The 12,468-nt window shown below is 48.6% G+C and overlaps 1 pseudogene; it reads right to left on the bottom strand.

The window, feature by feature from the left end:
* Window positions 1-1,740: 1,740 nt before the first annotated feature.
* LOC105720871 (RWD domain-containing protein 1-like) lies at window positions 1,741-6,766 on the bottom strand (annotated as a pseudogene).
* Between the last annotated feature and the right edge of the window lie 5,702 nt (window positions 6,767-12,468).

The following is a 12,468-nucleotide window of genomic DNA, read 5'->3' as shown; positions in this document are numbered from 1 at the left end:
CTGCCGCCTAGGCTGGAGTACAGTGGCATGACCACAGCTTACTACAACCTCTGCCTCCTGGGTTCCAGCGAGCACATCTGGCTAATTTTTGTATTTTTAATAGAGACAGGTTTCACCATGTCGGCCAGGCTGGTCTCAAACTCCTGACCTCAAGTGATCCTCCTGCCTCAGCCTCCTAAAGTGCTGGGATTACAGACATGAGGCACTGCACCCGGCCTCCCGTAGACCTTTCTGCATGGGATGGGAATGTTCTATCTCCGGACCATCGACACAACAGCCACCAGCCACATGTGCCATGGAGTACTTGAAATGTGGTAGTGAAACCGAGGAACTGAATCTTTTAAGTTAAATAGCCATTTGCGGTTAATGGCATCTTATTGGATGCGGCAGTTCTAGAGTTTGGCTACTCAGACTGTGGTCTGATGACCAGCAGCGTCAGCTGAGAGTTCATTAGAACTGAGCTCCACCCGAGGACTGCTGAATCAGACTCATTTTAACAAGATCCCCAGGTGCTTCATAGGTACATTAACGCTGGAGAAGAGTTTCTCTGGAGCGCAGCCAGGAACAAAGGAGCAAGAGGTAAAAAATCATAAGAAGAAGAAGAAAAGGCTGGTGGACAGGGAGGACAGCGATCGCAGGTTCTCTGTACCTTTCTCATGGAATTCCCTCCACGCTCATTTACAGTATACTAATGCTTACTTTGGACGCGATTCCAACGTCTTTGGCTGTAGTGTGTTATTTTCCAGGCTGCAATAGATTAGCAGCAGCAGTGTAGACGCTGCTAGAGGCACAATTACAGCATCTTTACCATCGCTGCAAAGTGCTACATGAATGTAAAAATGCCGAATGCCTGTGCCGTTTAGGAAGGCAAGGTCTGGACCAGCTCTCCAAGACCATATTCAAATTTCTTTACTGGCATTCTGCAAGCCAGGGCAGCGTTCCAGAATTTCATTTTTAAGTACACGTTAGTGTCTGCTACAGATAATAAAACACATGCTGCATGCCGATGAAATTTAATATTCAAGCTAAATAATAAAATTTTATTTATAGGCAAATTTTACATCTCCCCATAGGGAGATAAGGTAATGTCAAGCCCTTCCCACTTCTCCTAGGTCTGATGCGAAGTCAGCTTGCCTCCCCTTGATACCAAAGGGGAAAGACGGGTTGGCGGGGGCCGGGGTGGGGGTAAGGTAAGGAATACAGGGAAAGGCCAGGCGTGGTGGCTCACGCCTGTAATCCAAGCACTTTGGAGGCCAAGGCGGGCGGATCACCTGAGGTCAGGAGTTCAAGACCAGCCTGGGCAACATGGTGAAACCCCGTTTTTTTAAAAAAAGAAAAGGAATACAGGGAGAGAAGGCTCTCTATACTTATTAGCCACTGCTCTAATAAGTGTAGTGCATATTAATACAATGTGGCTGAATGACACTTTCACTGGGTTTTTGGTGTAAGGACAGCGGAGGAAGAAGTTAAATAGGGCTGCCTTTCTGACCACTGCCAAGTCTCAGTTGTTAAGTTAGGCAGGATTGATGGAGAGGGCTGTGTTTAAGAACTTTTTTTAAAAACTCTAAAGAGACCACAGATGAGTATGATTATCTAGGAAGGATTCCCAGCCCTTACAGACCTTGTCCTTATCAGCCTGCTCTTTCATTTCAGGAGTCAATCAGCAAATGTTGATTAAGCTCTTACTCTGTGCCAGGCATTAGAGTATGAAGCAAATCAGAGGCCTTGTTCTCAAGGAGCTTACATTCCAAGCACGTGCACAAGTAATTTTGGGAAGTGAGAAGGGCTGTACAGAAGATAAAACTGGTAGCGAGGTCTGGTAGTGGTCAGAGAGGGCTTCTTAGCAAAAGTCACATTTGGGTTGAGTCCCGAGAGCTCATGAGAAGGAGGCAGCCCCCGAAGGTCTAGAGGGAGCGCATTCCAAAGAGAAGGAGCAGCAAGGAGCCAACAGCGTGTGCCAGCACATTGCAGGAGAGTGAGGGAGTGGAGTGAGACAGGGTGGGGGTCTGGAGGAGGGGTAGACCATGCAGGGCCATAGTAAGGTGGTGGGATTTTATCCTAAGCGAAGCGGGAAACCACTGGAAGGCTGTGTCTCAAGTAGAGGAGTGATATTGTCAAAGCCCACGCTGGCTGAACTGTGGCACTTTGGGGAAGAAGCTGTTGTATTCCAGGTGACAGACGATGGTGGCTTCGCTAGGGGCAGTCGCGGAGGTGTAAGAAGAGGCTGGATTTAAGATACATCCTGCAAAGGGAGCCGATGCGTCTTTCTGATGACTTGGATGCTCGCTCAAGGGGTGAGCTCAGTTGTCTGAGCAAATGGGTGAATGGTGCATCATTTGGAGGAGAAATAGTATTTCTTTTCTTTTCTTTTTTTTTTGAGACAGAGTCTCACTCTGTCACCCAGGCTGGAGTGAAATGGCATGATCTCGGCTTACTGCAACCTCCACTTCCTGTATTCAAGCAATTCTCCTGCCTCAGACTCCTACAGATGTGCACCACCACACCCGGATAATTTTTGTATTATTAGTAGAGGCAGGGTTTCACCATGTTGGCCAGGCTGGTCTTGAACTCCTGACCTCAAGTGATCCACCTGCCTCAGCCTCCCAAAGTGCTGGGATTACAGGTGTGAGCCACTGTGCCTGGCTGAAAAAACTAGTATTTCTTTAAGTTTGAGATGCCATTAACTCTCCAGGAGGAATAATATTTAGGAAGTTAGATGTGAGTTTAGAGCTCTTGGAAAAAGACAGGGGTTGGAGGTTGTTTTTTTTGTTTTTTTTTTTTTTTTGAGATGGAATCTTGCTCTGTCGCCCAGGCTGGAGTGCGGTGGCACGATCTCGGCTCACGGCAACCTCCACCTCCCGGGTTCAAGTGATTTTTCTGCCTCAGCCTCCTGAGTAGCTGGGATTACAGGCGCGCACCACCACGCCCAGTTAATTTTTGTACTTTTAGTAGAGACTGGGTTTCACCATGTTAGCCAGACTGGTCTCGAACTCCTGACCTCAGATGGTCTGCCCGCCTCAGCCTCCCAAAGTGCTGAATTACAGGTATGGGCCACGGTCCCTGGTGGGTTGGAGATTATTTTAATGTGATGGTCATCAGTACATAGAAAGTGTTGAAGCTATAGGACTGAGAACAGAGAACACTAAGGGAGGAATAAAATAGAAGACTGAGCCTTGAGCATACTACCCTTTAGAGAACTGATAGAGGAGGAGGAGCCAGCAGAGGAGACCAGGAAAAATGTCCACAGAGGAAGGAGGAGAAGGTAGCAGAATTGGTCGCCATGTCAAATGCTGCTGGGAATTTGAGTAAGATGAAGAGAGAAGTGATCTGTAGCTCTGGGCTGGTATAGGTCACTGGTGACCCTGAGAAGGGCATTTTAGAGTCAGCGTGGATATAGGAGCCCCATCAGAGTAGACAGAGGTATCTACTTATATACCAAGGACACCAAGAAATGAGTAACATCAATTGGCTCCAGGGAGGGAAACCAGGTGTCTGGGAAGAGGAGAGGAGATAAGCTTACTTTCCATCATGGATCCTTTTGTGCTGCTTTTCTGCCATGTTACAAGCAGCTGTTCAAAATGCCACAGTGGGGTGAGGAAGGAATCGGCAGTAAAACAGAAGGGAAACCAAATTTAGACAACTCCTAGGAGATGTGCTGGGAAAAGGAAAAGAGAAATGGGTTGGTGTGGGGCCACGGAAAGGTTTCTTTTATTTATTCATTTTTTTGAGACAGAGTCTCGCACTGTCGCCCAGGCTGTAGTGCAGTGGCGTGATCTCGGCTCGCTGCAATCTCCACCTCCTGGGTTCAAGCAATTCTCCCTCCTCAGCCTCCCGAGTAGCTGGGACTACAGGTGCGCACCACCACGCCGGGCTAATTTTTGTATTTTTTGTAGAGACGGGGTCTCACCACGTTGGCCAAGATGGTCTCGATCTCCTGACCTCGTGATCCACCTGCCTCAGCCTCCCGAGTAGCTGGGACTACAGGTGTGCGCCACCATGCCCAGCTAATTTTTTTGGGTATTTTTAGTAGAGACGGGGTTGCACCATGTTGGCCAGGCTGGTCTCGATCTCCTGACCTCGTGATCGGCCCGCCTCGGCCTCCCAAAGTGCTGGGATTACAAGTGTGAGCCACTGCGCCCAGCTGGAAAGGTTTCTTAAAAGGATGTTTATACACGGATGAGAGTGGTCCTGCAGAGAAAGGGGGACAGATGGCGTGGGAAGGGATGACTGCAGAAGCGAGAGCCAGGTGGGGCTGACCTGAGATGGGAGTGAGGACAGGCATTTCATCTCATGTGGCAGGAAGGAAGGTGGGGCTGTAGGTTTAGATACAGTGCCATGGTGGAGTAGGTACGGGAGATACTGAGGTCATTAGTTAAGGGTCGCTATGTTAGGGCAGGGAGAAGGTATTGAAGTTTCAAGAAGAGAATGGAGGCCTGGCCTGGCTGCCACCCGCTCTCCTGGTACAGCCACAGTCTCGGCTGCTGCAGGATGACTGGGTATCTGGGCAATCCGTGGACAGCAGTGAGGGCCACAATGACAGGTTACAGCAAGGAGCAGCGCACTGAGCTGAGGCTCGGGAGTCCATCTACCCTGCCTTCTTCACAGGCAGGTGTCTCTGAGCTACCCCTGCTCAGCTCCAGTCCTACTTGCCTCCTCTCACCAGCAGTACATCCATGCTGTAAGGATGTCAAGGGGATAAGTGACGAGGAGTCTGAGAGTGTCATTAACTGGCTCGATTCCACCTGGATCCAACTCTGCTAACAACTAGCTTTCCAAAATACAAACGGACTCTGTCGTGCCACACTCTCCTTCAGGACTGCTTCATTTGATGAGGTCCTGCTAAGTATTAGCAGAAAGTCCACCCTGGCCAGGTGCAATAGCTCACGCCTGTAATCCCAGCACTTTGGAAGGCCAAGGTAGGAGGACCGCTCAAGCCTAGGAGTTTGAGATCAGCCTAGGCAATGAGGTGAGATCCTGCAATCTACAAAAAAAAAAAAAAGATTTTTTAAAAATTAGCTGGCCTGGATGGGCGTGGTGGCTCACGCCTGTAATCCAAGCACTTTGGAGGCCAAGGTGGGTGGATCACCTGAGGTCGGGAGTTCAAGACCAACCTGACCAACATGGTGAAACCCCGTCTTTAAAAAAAAAAAAAAAAAATTAGCTGGCCACTGATCCGTTCATCTCTACAGACTTAGTTGAGCTTCATTCTACTGATTTTTCCAGCCACTTCAGTTTAGTTGTCCCTCACGGTGGCAGCCCTTCTTGGGGTCCCTCAGGGCTGCCCCATGCTCTAAGCATCCATGGCAATCCTTGGCTCCTCAATACCCCAAAACCAACAACAGCTCAATACCAATATCCCATTGTCCCCACTTCATCACCAACCCAATGCCAGTATCCAAGGCCAACACCTGAAATTCACACATCCCCTTCTTCCGTCACCAATAGCTCTCCCCACAGCTGTCTGGTCTATTGTACCAGCTGCTCTTCTGAATTCCTGGTAGTCCCAGCTGTGTCCCATTCCTGTATTTCCATGCTACCACTCCCTGTTGGCCCCTCCCCACCAAGAAGCATCCAAGGAGCCAAAGGACCACAGCCGAAGGTCCTCTCAGCCAAAGAAGAATCAAGGCAGGCCTCCAAATGCAGAGGAACCCAACTGGAAGGGAAGTATTTCCACTGTTTCCTTCCCAGAGACGCCCCGCCTGCAACTATCACACTTCAAATTTATGACCCTAAATCTCAACTAGGCACTTGACACTGTCAAAAGAACTTCAAACTGCCCCAGGAAATCTACTTACCATTCCCTAGAATGATCATTGCATACGTTCTTTCTTCTTCTTCAATTTGAAATTTTTAGGTCAGTTTATTAAGTTCAACAATGAAAGCTATCAGAAGAATATTCTCAGGTGGGCATGGTGGCTCATGCCTGTGACAACAGCACTTTGGGAAGCTGAGGTCGGAGGACTGCTTGAGCCCAGGAGTTCGAGATCAGCCTGGGCAACATAGAGATACCTTGTCTCTACAAAAAATTTTTAGATATTAACCAGATGTGGTGGTGTACACTTGTAGTCGCAGCTACTTGGAAGGCTCGCATGAGCCCGGTAAGTGGAGGCTGCGATGAACTATAATTGCACCACTGCACTCCAAACTGGGTGACAGAGCGAGATCCTGTCTCAAAAAAAAAAAAAAATTCTCCTGAAAATTATTTCTTCTTGGAGAGAAAGAAAGAAGGAAAATCAAAACCCTCTGAGCATAGCCGTGATGCTGTGGCAGCTGAGACGCTGCAGATGGGGACAGTCCTCTGGTCGGTGGAATCGCTCTCTAGGTCAGCAGGATTGCAGTCTGAATCATCTCCTCATCCCCCAGCCCTAGGTCATCCATTTCCTGGAACAAAGACTCAATTATCTCCACATTGCTTCCAGCATCCTCCAAGAACTGGATATCAAATGTGTCAAGATTTGGATCTGTTTCAAGTAGCTGTTTCCCACTTAATTTATTTTTTCCTGCTTGATCTTTTTCCATCCATTTCTTTTTAATTTCCAAGACTTCTGCATTAAACTTGGCCTTCCAATTTAAGAACTTCTCAGTGACAACAGGAATATCATGGAATAATTGCCTTGCAGCTTATTTTGATTCTTTTTTGTTTCTTTTTTTCTTCTCTTCTAGTTTTTATCTGATCTATTTCATTTAATTTTTCTTGCACGGCTGTCGCTAAAGATCATCACCATACCACTATTTTCTTTGGGCCTTTTAGATCACGAGAGGCCATGGTATACAATACCGGGTGTATCACTGTATTTGTTACCTTGGCTGCTGTAACAAATGACCTTACACTTAGTAGCTGGTAACAAATACAGAAGTGCGGAAGTCCGAAATAAGCCTTAGTAGGCTAAAATCAGGGTGTGGCCAGGGCTGGTATTTTCTGCAGGATCCAAGGGAGAGTCTTTCTTGCTGCTTCTAGCTCCCCGTAGCTGCCAGCATTCTTTGGCTCACAGCCCCATCACTTCAGTCTCTGCTTCCGTGGTCACATGGCCTTCTCCAACCACCCGCTTTGATCTCCTCCCTCTCCCTCTTATAAAGACCCTTGTGATCACCTTGGGCCCACACAGATAAACCAAGATCATCTCTTCATCTCAAGAGCCTTAATCTAATCGCATCTTCAAAGTCCCTTTGGCCACATAAGGTAACAGTCACACTTTCTGGGGATTGACGACGGACATTTGGGAGGCATTATTCAGCCAACTAGAGTCATGCTTCTCTGCAGCCTCCAGGTCTAAGACATTACTCCCTGCTGGGAGCTGACAGCTCTCCCTAACCCCCGTCCCTTGGGACCATGGAGGACCCACTGTGTTCTCAGTGTAGGGGATCAGAGAGAGCAACGAGGTTTTGCAAACCTCGAAACCTAGGGTTTCTCTACTGAAAACAGTAATAAAGTTGGAATTCCAGGAGACGAGAGGGCGGATTTAGAGGCAGCTCTGAATGGTGCAGCTGCCTGTGGGTGGCCTTAAAGCCAGCATGGATGTCTTCCCGCCACATAGGTCACCGCCACCCCTCTTCATCTGCCCTCTGGGCTGCAGCTTTATTTACTGTTGTGTTAAGTTGTTAAAATGAAAAAACACCTATCTACTGTTTATTTTCATAGATAATAGAAACTAGTTACGATTGCTGCAGTTATGTCTCCATTAAGTAGTTATGATCTGAGAGCTCCACAGAAGCCCGTCAGATAATAGGCAGAAGGTTCGTTTTCCTCCCTGCATCTGAATGTTGCCTGGGTTTGCAAGGGCAAGCAGGGATTCTGCGTGCAGAGGAAAGAGACCTGCCTTCTACTGCCCTGTGCCAGGGTGAATGGCTTGGCAAGTGGAGTAGGGGCTGGGATATCCAGCAAGCATGTAGGGAGGCCAGACTCCCTTGAACAATGAACAACCTGCACATCTGAACACAGCAGCCATCGCCTCCCATCTGCATCCACAGCCTCCCCTCTATATGTGAACTCATTTCACCAGATCTTATTGTTTATAAAACTCTCAAAGCATTCCCCCATATGCCCTCAGTCCTCACAACAGCCCCATGAGGCTGGCCGACTTAGTGTCATTTTCCCATTTTAGAGATGAGAAAACTGAAGCTAAAAGACATGAATGATTTGCCGTCACCTGGCTAGTGGGTGATGCGGTTGGGTGCAGAAGTGCCCCTTTCTTGACATCACTCAGTTCAAGGTGGCCCTGGGGTGGGAAGGGAGCATGCATTTTAGTGGGCAAGGCTTTCATCTTGCCATGGGCTGCCAGCAGCCCAGACTTCAGGAGGCCCCTCCTTTTTGTTTTTTTGAGACAGAGTCTCACTCTGTCACCCAGGCTGGAGTGCAGTGGCACGATCCTGGCTCACTGCAACCTCCACCTCCCGGGCTCAAGGGATTCTTCTGCCTCACCCTCCGAGTAGCTGGGACTACAAGTGAGTGCCACCATGCCTGGCTAATTTTTGTGTTTTTAGTAGAGACAGGGTTTCCCCATATTGGCCAGGCTGGTCTCAAACTCCTGACCTCGTGATCCGCCTGCCTTTGTCTCCCAAAGTGCTGGGATTACAGGCGTAAACCACCTCACCCGGCCCAGGAAGCTCCTCTTTTTTTTTTTTTTTTTGAGACGGAGTTTCGCTCTTGTTACCCAGGCTGGAGTGCAATGGCGCGATCTCGGCTCACCGCAACCTCCGCCTCCTGGGTTCAGGCAATTCTCCTGCCTCAGCCTCCTGAGTAGCTGGGTTTACAGGCACGCGCCACCATGCCCAGCTAATTTTTTGTATTTTTAGTAGAGACAGGGTTTCACCTTGTTGACCAGGATGGTCTCGATCTCTTGACCTCGTGATCCACCCGCCTCGGCCTCCCAAAGTGCTGGGATTACAGGCGTGAGCCACCGCGCCCGGCCGAAGCTCATCTTTAAGAAAGCTACTCGCTTCCCACACCTCTCCCTGCCCTCCTCGGGGTTCTCACTTTCTTCTAATCCTGCCCGAGGCACTCAACAAATGCCACGTCCCCTTAGCATGACTGCTTCTGTGTCCACAGTGCAGACTTGGGGGCAGATGAAGCACAATTACTTATTCAAAGAAGTGAGGGAGTTAACATACTCTGAATGGATTTTATCCCTAATTGAACAGGCGTGTAAGGTTGCTGTGGGTGCTGACTGAGGGATGTCCCACCAGGACACAAGCCCACTGGCTTTTCATAAAGCATCAGGATCAAAGGCAAAGAAAACTCAACTCACACTGACAGAAGGAAGACAGCCTCCTTGGAGGACCTGGAAAACAATTTGGCGCCTTGTCTTGGTGTAATTGGAAAGCTGCCCTAACTGGCAGCCTAGGGTTGGCCGAGGCAGGCATGTGGGTTCTGCTGTGCAGCTCAGCAATGCCCTAGGCTCAGCGGTCCCTGCCTGCTCCCACCAAAGGGGCCCAGACATCCCACCCATCCTTTATTTGAAAATCTTCTACTCCCTTGCTGGCAATAGATAGAGCCCACCTGGAGACTTATGATGAAAACACTCACCAGACCAAGGAACCCACTGGGGAGTGGGTCACAGATGGAATTCAGGTCTGTGGCTGGGATGAGTCATAATAAAAAGGGACATCTGTATTTTCCCTACCCTCTAACTGAAGATCAGCATCTCCTTTCATCATGAATGCAGACAACAAACCCCAGCAGTTTCAGCAGCACTTGGCATTCTGTCCCACAGAATTCACTGCTATTTTCATATCACATCACAATTGTTACAGGTATCTTGAGACTTGGTTTACGCTCCTCACTACTTCAGAATTATGGTAGTTATTAGACACACTGAACCGCTGGATTTTTTTTTTTTTTTTGAGACGGAATCTCACTCTGTCGCCCAGGCTGGAGTGCAGCGGCATGATCATGGCTCACCGCAACCTCTGTCTTCTGGGTTCAAGTGATTCTCCTGCCTCAGCCCCCTGAGTAACTGAGATTACAGTCACATGCCATCACGGCTGGCTAAGTTTTGGTATTTTTAGTAGAGTCGGGGTTTCACCATGTTGGCCAGGCTGGTCTCGAACTCCTGACCTCAAGTGATTTTCCTGTTTCAGATTCCCAAAGTGCTGGGATCACAGGCATGAGCCACCATGCACAGCACACTGCTGGATCTTAATTGATGAGTTAATAAAGAAAAATATATTTCTATTTCACAATTCAAAAAGTATTTTGATAACCAAATCTCAATATAATTGGTTGCCTTTGTAATTCTGTGATTCTGTTTTTTTCTTTGTTTTTAATTTAGAAAAGTTCTCAGTCTGTCACCCAGGTAGGAGTGCAGTGGCACAATCTTGGCTCACTGCAGCCTTGACCTCTCAGGCCCAGGTGATCCTCCCATCTCAGCCTCTCAAGTAACTGGGACCATGGGTATGTGCTACCATGTCCAGCTCATTTTTAAATTATGTTGTAGAGATGGCCTCACTATGTTGCCCAGGCTGGTCTTGAACTCCTGTGCTCAACAATCCTCCTGCCTCAGCCTCTCAAGGTGTTGGGACTATAGGTGTGAGCCACCATGCCCAGCTTCAGTATGTATTTTTGGAAATGTATTTAAAAACATTATTCTGAGCAGGGGTCGATGGCATCAAGAAAGTAAAAATGTGAAGAACTCATGCATAGGAAGTAAATTTACAGAAGGTGAGAGACCAGAGGCTATATCACTTAGGAGGAGAATGTCTTGTTGAAAACATACTTTCAGCCAGGCACAATGACTCATGCCTGTAATCCCAGCACTTTGGGAGGCCAAGGTGGGCAGATCACCTGAGGTCAGGCATTGGAGGCGAGCCTGGCCAAATGGTGAAACCCCGTCTCTACTAAAAATGCAAAAATTAGCCAGGCATGGTGGTGGGTGCCTGTAATCCCAACTACTCAGGAGGCTGAGGCAGGAGAATCGCTTGAATCCAGGAGACAGAGATTGCAGTGAGCTGATATCATGCCCCTGCACTCCAAAAAAAAAAAATACTTTCTAGATAGGGCACAGTGGCTCATGTCTGTAATCCCACCACTATGGTGGGAAGATCCTTTGAGCCCAGGAGTATGAGACTACGCTGGACAATACACAGACACGCCTCTACCCCCATCTCTACAATTTTTTTCTTTTTACTTTTTTTTTTTTTTTTTGAGACAGAGTTTTGCTCTTGTTACCCAGGCTGGAGTGCAATGGCGCGATCTTGGCTCACTGCAACCTCCACCTCCTGGGTTCAAGCAATTCTCCTGCCTCAGCCTCCCGAGAAGCTGGGACTACAGGCGTGCGCCACCATGCCCAGCTAATTTTTGTATTTTTAGTAGAGACGGGGTTTCACCCTGTTGACCAGGATGGTCACGATCTCTTGACCTCGTGATCCACCTGCCTCGGCCTCCCAAAGTGCTGGGATTACGGCGTGAGCCACCGTGCCCAGCCTACAATTTTTTTCTTTAAATCAGCAGGGCATAGTAGTACCTGCCAATAGTCCCAGCTACTCAGGAGGCTGAGGTGGGAGGATCTCTTGATACTGGAGTCTGAGGTGAGCTATGATCGTGTCACTGCACTCCAGTCTGAGTAAGAGTGAGAACCTGTCTCAAAAACAGAAAAGAAAAACATTTTTTAAAATTACAGATTCTAAGGCCCTGTCACAGGCCAGGCTCTCTGGGAAGCAGACCCCGAGATGGAGTTTAGAGTTCAGAGAGTTTGTCAGTGTTTTGAGGATCTACACTTGTGGAAGGGAGGGATGGAAAGCAGGATTGGACAGTCTCAAGAGAGGCCTCAGCAGACCCTCTGGGGAGCTCTGAAGATGGGATGCTCCTTCGGAGTTACTCTAAGTTGGGGTGAGGGGGCCAGGTCTTTCTGCCCTGTGTTGATCAGTCATTAGGTGCAGTTACCCCGGGAAGGGATCTGACCTTGGGCAAGGCTGCTGTCTCCAGCTGAGGCACCTCTCAGACAAGACTGCCAGCTAGCTGAGGGCTTCCTGCCAGCAGCTGGGGAGAAAGTCATTCATTCCTTTGGGAGGGTCTGGGTGGTGACTCACAGAGTCCACTGCAGGCTTCCACTGCAGAATTATTGTAGCTAAATTCCTGAATGCAGTCCAAAGTCTGTCATTTTTAAAGTTCTGTCAATGATTCGGATGGTCTGCCTGGTTTGGAAGCCCTTGATTCCAGGTAGTCAGAGCTCAAGGGGGCTCTGAGATCACGGAGTCTGAGGGACTTGGTTCAAGGCTATTCCACTGGTCAGTGGCAGAGCCAGGAGTGTGCTGACCTGACCTTAGCCATAGCCTCTCTCAACTTTTAACTTTCATTCAACGATATTTATTGAGAATCTGCCACCACCACGTGAGGCACTGAGGATGCACTAGTGAGCAAAAGAGACACAGTCCCTGTCCCCCACAATTCTCTCAGCTGGGCCTGCATCTGCTCAAACATTGCTCACGGGACTGGTGTTGGCAATTTCTATCAACATCATAAATGTGCCTACT

The sequence above is a fragment of the Aotus nancymaae genome, unplaced genomic scaffold, assembly GCF_030222135.1.
Source record: "Aotus nancymaae isolate 86718 unplaced genomic scaffold, 86718_ANA_hifiasm-v0.15.2.pri h1tg000003l, whole genome shotgun sequence".
NCBI classification, from domain to species: Eukaryota; Metazoa; Chordata; class Mammalia; order Primates; family Aotidae; genus Aotus; species Aotus nancymaae.
The sequence above is the reverse complement of the archived record's forward strand: the minus strand, read 5'-3'. Positions and strand labels throughout refer to the sequence as shown.